This window comes from Grammomys surdaster, unplaced genomic scaffold (genome assembly GCF_004785775.1).
Source record: "Grammomys surdaster isolate TR1022 unplaced genomic scaffold, NIH_TR_1.0 126115, whole genome shotgun sequence".
Taxonomy (NCBI): Eukaryota; Metazoa; Chordata; class Mammalia; order Rodentia; family Muridae; genus Grammomys; species Grammomys surdaster.
The window spans coordinates 5,475,458-5,487,061 of record NW_021620923.1 but is presented as its reverse complement, the minus strand read 5'-3'; positions in this window follow the sequence as shown (position 1 = coordinate 5,487,061).

Genomic DNA, 11,604 nt, shown 5'->3' with positions numbered 1-11,604 from the left:
TGTAATTATACAAATATATTACATAAATCTATTTAAATTAAATGTACTTACTTTATTTGGATTTTTGTTTACCCTAACTTTTTCTAAAGATTATATAAAAATATGCTACATATATATACCAGGTTGCTAACTGATTTGTCAGGCTTGTCTACTTCCTGGTTTTCAGTTAAAATTCTTGAAATCTTAATAATTCAGAGATTATTTAGTTTTCTTTGATTGTTAATTATTGTGTATATGTGTGATATGTATGAACACTTTACTCCATTAAATTTATGTAATTTATAACAAATTCGGTGATGCATGAACACTAATAGAGTGATTAAACTTTTACAAAAACTGTTTAAAATGGAAAAAATTTTAAACCTCAGGATCTTTAGATTCATTGCCCTAAATAACCATCTTAACTTTGAATCCTTATACTACTAGTTTTATTTTGTCCTTGCATAGAGTTGAAACAGAATTGGCTCAGACTAGAGGGGGGTTTTCTCACTTTAAGATCTGGGTTAAAGGTTTGTCTTCCTACCTCAGTGATCCAGATAACTTGATCTTCCCACATCAAATTAAGCAAAAATCGCTCACAGGTGTGCCCTCTATTCTTGAGTTATAAGTATTTCCATATGTAGTCTGGGTGAGAATCAATAATAGGCATCACAATCACTTCATAAAACTGTTGTTAACTTATTAAAAATACTGTGCCATTCTGACGATTTGATTATGAAACTGAGTTTCTTGATAATTAAGATTTATCTGGTATTCACAGATCTGCTTTAAATCAGGACTTTCTTTATTTGTATTTTGTATGCATGGAAACAGAATTATGCTCTCTGCAAATACTATAATACTCCATTACAGCTAATTATGGAATAACCATCTATTCAAGTTTCAATAAATTAAACAAATATTGTATTATACAAAAAAAATTAACAATATGACACTGGCCAAGGACAAGGAAGTAGGCTTCAGGTAGGAATCTGGGATTAGGCTAGAACAAAGAAGTAATTTCAGGTGGAATTTAAATGTTAGGCTAGAACGAAGAAGTAATATCAGATTGGAATCTAAATTTTAGGCTAGAACAATGAAGTAGGCTTTAGATATCAAGGGAGTATTAATGGAATTTTGTTTATTGTCTTGCTTGTTCTTTGGCTATTTGTGTTTATTGTCTTGCTTGTTCCTTGACTATTTGCATTTATTGTATTACTAGTCCCTCAACCTAGAACTGACCTTAATACTTGCATGTAATTAAAATGATATGAAAGCATAAAGGAGGAGGGGGATGTTATAGGGGGATTCTAGGGAGAGAAAACTGGGAAAGGGGATGGCATCTGAAATGTAAATAAATAAAATATCCAATAAAATAGTAAATTAAAAATGAAAAAACAATTTGGTTTAATAATATGCCAAATTATAAAATTCAGAATGTATAAACTATAAATCTTTCAGACTTTAATTCATATATACTATAACCCATGAATGGTGCTTTATAAAAAATTTTTACATGTGCACAAAAAACAGAAATACATAACATACACCTCAACATTTATTAATACTTTACGTTGAAATATAAATGTATGAAAGAGAGGAGCAGATATTTCAGCTTCATTGGGCCATCTGTTCTGCTGAAAAAGCACCATCCTGTGAAAGGCAGTATGTGGCAGACATCAGTTTTTACCCTGAGCCAAGTAAGTTTTTCCTTGTTGGCTTATGCCCAGTGGTAAGTAATGTGAAAATCTATAGATTGGAAAATTTCAAATGTCCCTAAATGTCCTCTAAGACATTTATCTCTGCACAAAATATAGAGGGTTGTACTTAGTCTATTTTCCTAATTAGCAAATGGATCTCAGTGATTTAATAATTTGGTAAGGTTTATAAATTCCCAAAATATGGTTTTCAGTGTGTATAGACTAGATTTATGAAATTATTGATCTGTAGTTGAGGCTGTTCTTCATTCTAGAGCTATATCTTGATGTTCACTGCTATTGGATGACTGGATATTTTATGTTATAAAGCACTCGTTCACATAGTCTTTCTTAGTAGTGTAGAGATTCCTAAAGTAATGGCATGAGAATTTAAGGTTCTCTGACTTCTACTTACTTCATTTTCTTAGGTTAGAACTTTCTGATATGTGTAATACTCACATAATTATGCAAGGTTTTTATGTTTGGGAATTGTTATTAAAGTAATAACATCATACTTAGCCTCTTGGCTTCTGTTAGAGCAGCAGATGGTTTAGAAAAAGAAAAATAATAAATGATAAAGGAGAGGCAAAGGTAGACAATGATGTTAAATATATGGTAAAACCATGGCATTTTAAGAAAAAAAAAATGATGCCAAATTCAAAATAAGATTTTAGCTGACCACAGTGGTAATCTTTTCTACTGGTACAGTTTGCCATCTACTCTTTCAAACTGTTGTCCCACAATATTAGGAAGTGAGAAGTCTTAAATGTAAGTAATTAAAGACAAAGTTTGACAAATTTAAATACATAATAAATGAATAAATAGAAAAAGTTTGAGAAAATGGTCAATGACATCAATTTTTACAAAGATATGTTGAAATTTCAAAGACATTTAGATCCTTAAGTAGGTGTTTAATTGGCTAAATTCAATGCATAATTTTCCAACTATAATGTTGAAAACAGAGTATTTCAATCTGTGTGGTCCCTACATTTACAGACTGTCAGTATTAGAACTAGATTCAAATGCATTTATAGACAGTGTCATGATTTATTCAAATTAGAGAGGATTGCAATATATCTAATATCAGGATCACAAAAATGGTATGATTCTTATTCCAAAGTATATGATGCAACAATTTCCTATAGAAAAATAAAAGGTAGAAACAGAAAGGGACAGAAAGAATAGAGAAGAACTGCAAAGTCAGGGAAAGATGCTGATATCATTTCTACTGCATCCAGTGGTATATTTGAAGTCTGACATATCCAACTTGATTGGTGTGTTTACTAGATCTTCAGCTCTAAGGATGGCTCTTGGAATAATCTGTTCCTACTTAAAGTAGAGTACTAAAAACTTTATATCATTAAATTTACTATTAATGAGACATTTGATATTTGATCATCCAGAGTTTCCTCTTTCATGGTTTCCAGAAAAAGAAATGTAAATTAATCCAATATTTTATATGGAATACTAAAAGTTTCTAGTAGTAATGTTTTGTATTACAAAGTTTCTAGAGAGACACACATTCATCTTAGAGAATCAAGAGTAGATCATAGTGATGATACCCCTAAAATCCAGCTTTCTGAATCAATATGATTTATTGTTGTTACTTAGAAATATGGGTGAGTGATTATGTACTGGAGAACAAATGACTCAAATATGACTTCATTATCAAAATACCACCCCACCAATACTTACAAAATTTTACTCCAGAACGTTGCTTGTATGTCTGCTGTCATGATTCCCACCATGGTGGCCATGGATTCTAACCCTCTGGAACTACAAAGTCCAAAACTAAAGAATTTCTCTTAAAAGTTACCTTGGTCATTGTCTCTCTTCACAACTATAAAAAAATAAAGCCACTGTGTTATTAATTTTGAATTTTTTCCTATTCTTATTTTGTAAAATCTATGGCATTATTGTTAGCAATTAATAAGGTCTATGTTTTCTTCTGAAATACATCTCCTATTAATATGTAAAAATATTGTCTTTGTTTTCACATTAAATCTGTGATCTTAATGAAAGATTACCAAATTTTTATAGATTATCTTAATTAAAACAATCTAGTCCCCCTAGATTTATTTTGCTGAAGAAAACACATCTCTGCTCCTCTGTTTCAGATGACCCTTTGATCTTCATGTAAGAATAATAAGCTGGATATGTAAGTGCTCCTCAACCATCTTTATCATCTTGCCTTGATATCAATATTAATACAAATCCAAAGGTTTGGGAATGCAGAACATCTGGATACATTTTGTAATTTAAAGGTGATATGACCTATTACGAGCTTCCCATCTGGTATGCTGTGAAGTATTTGCTCTAAAAATTTTCAGAATCTTAGTATAGTATGGAAACACTAGAGAATTCACAATTAAGCAGTATACAAGGATCATGAAAGCCATGATGGTTTTGACATTGGAATTAATATGGAAGAATTAAATAAATTAAAAATTGAAATATTCCATATGGTCTTATATTTATGCTTAAATAAAAGCCTTCGAGTTCAGATTTTGAAATGACTGAAAAAATGTTTTGATTAATTAATAAATATATTGTGATTATTTCTTTTAATTTTAATATCTCAGAATAGATTTAACAGTTTTCAAAAATTAAAAACACAACCATTTTAGATTGAATGTATTTATCTATGAAACTATATAGTAGTTTAATTTTGTTTAGTCACTGGTTGCTCTAAATATATTTTAAGTGTCATTTCTCAATATAAGTAATTATTTTGGGTATATGAGAGCACATATCTACTCGTTCCACTTAGGGTACCAGTTACAGCCCAAGACATGGTTGCCTCTGAACATAATTTGGTCAGCTATTATTAATTGGAATTACAGGGGAATCAATGAGTAATTACTCATAGGTACATGAGATAGTCCAATAGAAGTATATTATTTAACTCTAGAATAGATGGAAAATTATCTATAACTGCACATTTGGCATACAATCCCAAGCATTCATAATTAATATTACAATTTCTGCCCACTCTAATAGCATATGAGAAGATATGTAACTGGAGAATTATATACTTTAACACAGTTAAATAAAAGACAAAATTTATGCACACATTCTTTAATTAGAAGAAATACATCTTAAAAATCAATGATTGTGAAAATACAATAATGAAAACATAGTTTGAAGCCATATAAATTCATTTAAATATTTTCTTTTATTTTTCTTGCTATTAAATGTTATTCATTTTATTTAATTGTATCTCAGTAGTAAGTTGAAATAGTTCAACAGATATTAATTTGTAATATAAATATATACTGTAAAATGATGATGAGTTTTGGAATCTTGATACTTATAGATTATTTGGGGAAGATTTTAAATAAAAAGATTGTAATGTGAGGTCAGGCCAATAAAATAGCAGAATGTTTGCAGGTTCATGTCACAAAGCACGCTATTTTGACTTTACTTTGATTGGTGTGACCCAAACTACAGTAAGAAAAAATAGACTCCTAGAATCAGTCTGTTGACCTGGACAAGTGTAACTTTGTAATCAACAGAAAAGAGAGTAAAAGTAAAAAACAAACCCAATAAAGCTGCATGAAATAACGTGAGTAGATATCTGAATATGGTAATGAGAAATACAAACTTTATATCATGTTTTGACATAAAGGTGCAAAATGCAATCAGAAAATGTAACATGAACATCTTTAAGGTGAACCATTTTTTTTTTTAGAGACAAAAGAACAAAGCTAATAAATTTTGAAAGCACTTGGAAGAGAAATTTCATGTTTTTATAATATACTTACTAATCTTCTATTATTACAACAAAATAATTATCTGGTTACTTTATAAAGGACACCAAATATTGTTTGTTCATTTCTCTTCTCTTGTTGTTGAAGACCATGGAACCCATATTTTTATGGATCATGGCTAGTGATATAACATGATTTTTATAATAATATGCTCTATTTCAAACACATGTACATACCAAAATGACCTAATCTATGACACCAACATGAATTTCTTCAGTGTGTAGTCAGTCGTGTTCCAACTTGGGCACACTTCTTAGAGTTTATATCAACTTGATATTGTCACTAAAGGACCTTCAAGAGATAACTAATAAATGATCAAAACACTTTTATTCATCTGTGCAAAGCATCCTTATACACAGTCTTTTAACTGGACAATGGAGTTCTATCCTTGCAATTGTGAGACTCCTGTTGAAGATTACCTCTCAGGATCATGATCTGAATCTGAGTCTTACTAGTCCCATGTTCATTCATTACTTTATGTTATAATTTATGTGTGCCCCCATAATAAGGAAAAAAGCATCCGTTATCATATAATTTATGTATTTGGAGCAAAAATTGTCACCTTTGTTACTTTTATAGATATCTAGAGAAAATTTTCCTAATAATAGAGTATTTGCAGAGGCTAAAATGGTCAGAAATTATTTAAAGTAAATATATGGTTTTAAATTATAGACAATAAATAATATTTAATACAAGAGGAACAATTATATTATGCACATACACATCTGAGGGTACAAAGCCAATCACATATACTAAAACTTTACTACTTACTATAAAATAAATATTAATTATTATGATTCATTCCTCCATTCTGCCCAAGTACTTTCCCCATAGTATGTAATTTCCATAACATCATTGGGCTTAAGGAATATTATTAATCATCTCAGTTAGTAATAACTTTACACTTTTGATCCAGGTACTAAATTAAAGCATTGTAATATGATAAGGAGAATCTCTTCACCAGATGGTTGCTCTCTCAGGGAGCAAAGGCCTGTCTACAAAATTAGCAGAGCTGACAATTTCTCTTTTCTTTGACCTCAGTTAATATACTCTTGCTTCAACCTACTTTAAAACTTTGAAGACAAAAAAGAAAAAAAAACACTCTTCCAAATATTTCTCTTCCATTACTTCTCAGTCTGCAGAGTCTATTCATGGTAAATTAGGTTCTTTCATTTAATGGTTTGAAGAAGTCAGCTTATTTGCTCACACCAATTTTATAGCTTCGAGTTCAATAGCTTTAATCTCTTAAAATATACAAGAAGCAATAAGTGCTCCTATTCCTCTTGATTGTCATCTCCTACAGCATTAAAGACACGGTGACACGGTGAGCATTCTGGGTCAAAATTCTGGGAAATGGAGTCATCGAGTATGTTAAACCCTACATTAGAGATAATGACAGTTTCTCTTCTGTCAATGCAGAAAGAGTGTGAACAATGTTTCCAGACTACTTTCATATTCTACATTTAAGACAAGTATTTTACAACTCTAGTAAATATTTCAGAAGGACCTGTTTCAGTATAATCTAAAAATGGTAATAGATATTTTAAGTGTACTAAGAGAGAAAAACTATAATAAGAGGAAATGTGGCTGAGAGATCATCACAAGCTTTCAATTGCCTACTGTATAATTTTCTGTTGTAACATCTATTTTAGTTACATATCCAGTTCAATCTGTACTCATGTAAGGTTCAATATCAAGTCCATCTCCAAACTTGATGTACATAGCTATCTCTTATGTATGTACATTTATATTCATGTGCATATATTTCTTATTGTGCATGTATTATTATGTAAAAATCTGTACAGATATTTTTCGAAAAATTAATATTAAATAGTGTGTGTTTCCCTACATCATTCAGAAACTGATTTTCACTGACCTTTGCACATTTAACATTTTATATATTGACATATTATGCATATATTAAACATATATTTATCATTGATATTGCATTATAAACAAATTTAATGAGGAAAATATTATAAATGTGACATTTCAGTTATATCTCAACTTAGAAATAACTGTTTTTTCTAATATATACTTAGTGAAATTATTAAAAATTATTAAATTATTTGTTTATAAATATTTTTAATGTTTAAGTACAATTGAAATCATGATATCACTTCTACACTTTGTCTGTACACGTCTAGATATGTCAATAAACAAAATATCAAGGAAGGCCTTCTTTACTACTAAACTATTGAATATTAATGCATCTTAGGTATTGTAAAACATTGCCTTCAGTTTTATACCCACTCATGAGGCCACCAAGTTACAGGATTTACTTGCATACTTAGGTCCTCACAATTAGTCATAGTTAACTTGGTATACAAAAAAAGATAATAGAGCTGGAGAGATGGCTCACTCATAAGGGGAAAGAAAATAACTCTGGGACTTAGAGGAAAAGAGGCATCTGAGAGGGAGAAAGGAGGTGGAGACAAAAAGGGGGTGCAGTTCAGATATGGGAGGAGTTCGGGTAAAGTACAGCAATTTGAAAGTAGGTCTGTAGCTATGGGGGAGAGGGAACTAGGGTTAGCCACTAAAAAATACCAGATGCCAAAAAACCAAGAGGTTTCCAAAACCCTACATGGAGGACATTTGCCGAAATAACCAACAAAGGGGCTAGAGAACCTGTTGAGACCATATCCAGTGCATAGGCATGGCCCCCGGTTGAGGGATGGGGACACCCACTCACCTCAAAAATATTAATCCAGAATTCCTACTGTCAAAAGAAAATGCAGGGGCAAAAATCTAGCAAAAATTTAAGGAAATCCCACCCAGAGACTGCCTCACCTAGGGATCCATCTCATCTGCAGACACCAAACCCAGACATTATTGCTGATGCCAAGAAGTGCTTACTGCCAGGAGCTTGGTATAGTTGTCCCCTGAGAGACTCTGCCAGAGCCTTGCTAATACAAATGTGGATGTACAGAGCCAAACATCAGGCCCAGCACGGGGACCCCAATGGAGAAGTTAGGGCAAGAACTATAGGAATTGAAGAGGCTTACAACCCCATAGAAAGAACAATATCAACCAACTAAATCCCCCAAATTTCCCAGGGACTAAACCACCAACCAAAAGTACATATGGGGGAACCCATGTCTCCAGATGCGTATGTAGCAGAGGATGATCTTAGCGGGCATTACTTTTAGGGCAGCCCCTTGGTCGAGTGGAGGCTAGATGACCCAAGGAGTGGGAATGCTAGGGCACTGAGTCAGTGTTGGGTTGTCAGGTGGGGGCGCACCCTCATAGAGGCAGGGGGAAAGGGGATGGGCTTGTGGAGGGGAAACTGGGAATGGGGATAACATTTGAAACGTAAATAAATAAAATAACCAATAAAAAACAAAAAAAAATTGAAAGTAAAAAAGAAATTTAAAAAGAAGAAAAGAAAAAACCCACTTGTAGACAAAGGACATGTATGGAAAATCAGTAGATTAAATTGATAGGAAGAACTAAAGAGAAGATGAGTGTACAAGTTAAGAAACTATATTTAATACATAAAATTAATGAACAGATGTAACAACATTTATTAACAGAGAACAAAGAAAATGTTATGCTAATATATCAAAAAAAGATGAAGTAGAGTACCAGAGGAAGATAGGCCTTGGCATCTTCTGGCTTCCACTTACATACAAACAGATTAGTCTATCTTCATATGTGTGTGTGTACACACTCAGGCACAACCAAAACATGCTACTTGAAATTTATTATTTTTCTGGGATGAATACCATGACAAAAGATACATATATGGGTGTCTTAGTTACTTATTATTGATTTGCAGAGACACCATCACCTTATAAAAGAAAGCGTGCTTTTAAACCTCAAATCTTATTTCCAATAAAATATCTCTTTCAAGAAATCTACACTTCCTCAAATGAGGCCTCACATTGTTTTGTTTTAACAGTTCCACTAAGTTTATGGAGCATATTTTCATTCAGACAATGAGGGATCAAGTACTTATTTGGCTTTATTTGCTGGTCACAGTATATCTTTGGGGTAAATTTTAGGAGGCACTCAGATGTAAACTTGAAGTTAAAACTTTGAAGAAAATTTTCTTTCTGGGTATCTCACAGGGTCATACTGGGCTCAAGTTATTATACAGCCTGAGATTACCTTTCCAACAAATGGAATCTCCCAAATAGGGCAGTACCCTACAGATATTCCTTAAGGAGAGCCTATCCTGAGGAATCTACCAAATGAGACTTCCTTTTTAGTTGAATCTAGGGTATGTCAGGATGACAGTCAAGGCTAACTAAGAAAACTCAATTTCCTGAAATTGTCAAGGAAACACATTACTTTAAACCATATTCTATTAATTCCTCATCCCCAAAATTTCATAGTAATATTTTAGAATAGGGTGCAATTATGAAAACTCATTTATTTGTGAAGATTTCAATAATTTAGAACAAGAAGATCTCCTTGTAAATGCCAAAATCTTTTAGTGAGTGTTTCTGTTACAAATAAAGTTATATACTTTATTTCAAAATAGAAATGTCCCATATAATATGCATATAAACAACCACCCTTGAGCAAAATAAAAATGCCCCAGTGTAACCTGTTGCTTTAACTTGTCCATCATCTGAAACTCATTATCATGTGTTCTTGTTCCAAAGCTTTGAGAGATCACCACAGATCGTCTTATAAGTTTAGATCAGTTCAGCTTCACTCCAGCCAATTACATGGTGGAAATCTCGTGCTCCTGCAGCCTCCAATATTCTGGAATCTCTACTATACCAAATATAGTACTTTTACAGTGCTCTGCTTGGCCTGTGGTTAAAGGCTCTGACACTGACACATAATGTCAACTCTTAATCATTCTCCATGATATCCCAAATCTTCAAAAGCTCATGTCCTTAAAACCATTACCACAAAGATCTATTATACCTTACCAATTTTAGCTGACAGTTTGACAGTTTGTGCCCTTGGACAACAGTTTTGTATGTCAACCATGAAGAAATATTTTTGTATTGTCCAAATGATTCACAGAATATTTCAAATAAATGGTGTTAATATTTTATAAATCACAGCTATTCCTCAGCTCCCACTGAGCAGCACATCAATGTCTCCATGAAGCATACAAAGTTTTACTTCAGCGATGATAATCACTTGTTAATAACAGCTGATTCTTCAGGCTTCACTGATCAGCACATACTAATTCTTTTATTTTGTTTTGTTTGTTTGGTTTTTTAATTTTATTTATTTTGTTTATTTATTTATTCTCAAATAGTAATTCATTCACACAGGGGTTATAAACACAGAAAGGCAGGATGTGGGGAAGGGAATGACACTGGAGTGTGGGTGGTCAGGGGGAATACAGATATCATCAGAACCGGGTATTGGCTGGGTGAAGGTTCAGGGGAAACAAAACAAAACAAAACAAAAACCATACTAATTCTTAAACCAAATATATAATACATATTGCTATAATCCTAAATCTTGATAGCACATATACTTTTTCCTTTTGCCTGTAAATCCAATCCTCCATTGTTTGCTTATCTTTTAATACTGCACAAAATAGCCCAAGATGGTCTATACATGCAGGAATTTTCGTAACTCAAAATCCAAAATTCTTCACAATCCTCTAAAGAAGAGCACAAAGGCATAAGAGTCCTTGTGATCAGGTCCATCGCATAATGATTCATTGTTGAAGCCAAGTTTTATTCTAGCATCATTCTACAGCTGGGGTAAGTGCCATGAGCAAATCAACTTAGAGAAGTGCCTTAGTTAGGGTTTCTGTTGCTGTGATTAACACCATGACCAGAAGCAACTCGGAAAGGAAAGGGTTTATTTCTGTTCATTGTTGCACAAGGCAAATAATCTTTGAGAAAATTCAATGCCAGACCTCAAAGAGAACAGAAACCTGGAGGAATAAACTGATAAAGAGGACATATAGAGCTGTGCTTACTGGCTACCTGCTCATGGCTTACACAGATTGATTTATAAGCTATATATTCATAACCACCAGACAAGGTAGACATCTCTCATGTTGAATTTGGTCCTCACTGCATAGGGGACCAGAAACCAAGGAATAGATATCCTAGAGACCTAGAATAGAACCAAACACAATTTGGAAAAAGTCAATGAAATGATTCCTAATGATATTCTATTATACTGATACACCAGACCCTAACATAATCATAATCAGAGAGGCTTCATTCTGC